General features: G+C 37.7%; 1 pseudogene; it reads left to right on the plus strand.

Annotated features, from left to right (window-relative positions):
- The first annotated feature begins 501 nt into the window (after window positions 1–501).
- LOC119626526 (small nucleolar RNA U3) lies at window positions 502–590 on the plus strand (annotated as a pseudogene).
- Window positions 591–885: the final 295 nt, after the last annotated feature.

Here is an 885-nt window from a genome sequence, read left to right on the forward strand (position 1 = left end):
GGACCTTGAGTCCTTGGCAAGAAGTTAGATTTTAGTTTCTTGCAGTGAAAACCTATTGGTGGTGATATGATTGCATTTAACATCTCAGAAACAAAATTCTGGCTTCTGGATGGATGATAGGAGAACAAGAGTGGAGAGCAAGGAGATGGAAAGTTAGCTAGTGGTTGATGTAAATTTGGCTAGAGATGATAGTGAATTTGTAATCATTAAGAGGTGGTAGGATTTAGGATACATGTTTTGAGGGACCTTCCTGATGAATGAGATGAGACTGAGCAAAAGAGAAGGAGTCAAGTATACATATTGGTTTTGTTTGTCTTCCACTGAGGAACTGGGCTGCTGTTGCTTGCTGCTGTTTGCTAAGATGGGAAAGGCTTAGAAACAGGAAAATACAATATCTGGGCAGGATGAAATAAATTGTTTTGCTTGAGCTACATTCAGTCTGAGATTCCTATATATGCCACAATAAACATATTAGGAAGGACATTAAATACATGAGTTAGGAAGACTATACTTTCAGGGATCATTTCTATAGTTTGTTACTAGAGAAGTTTATCTGAACGTGTAGAGCACCGAATTACCAAGCAAATGGAGAACAAAAAAAAGCAGGGGTTGCAATACTAGTCTCTGATTAAACAGACTTTAAACCATCAAAGATCAAAAGAGACAAAGAAGGCCATTACATAATGGTAAAAGGATCAATTCAACAGGAAGAGCTAACTATCCTAAATATATATGCACCCAATACAGGAGCACCCAGATTCATAAAGCTAGTCCTTAGAGACTTACAAAGAGACTTAGACTCCCATACAATAATAATGGGAGACTTCAACACTCCACTGTCAACATTAGATAGATCAGCGAGACAGAAAGTTAACAAGGATATCC

The sequence above is a fragment of the Chlorocebus sabaeus genome, chromosome 20 (assembly GCF_047675955.1).
Source record: "Chlorocebus sabaeus isolate Y175 chromosome 20, mChlSab1.0.hap1, whole genome shotgun sequence".
NCBI classification, from domain to species: Eukaryota; Metazoa; Chordata; class Mammalia; order Primates; family Cercopithecidae; genus Chlorocebus; species Chlorocebus sabaeus.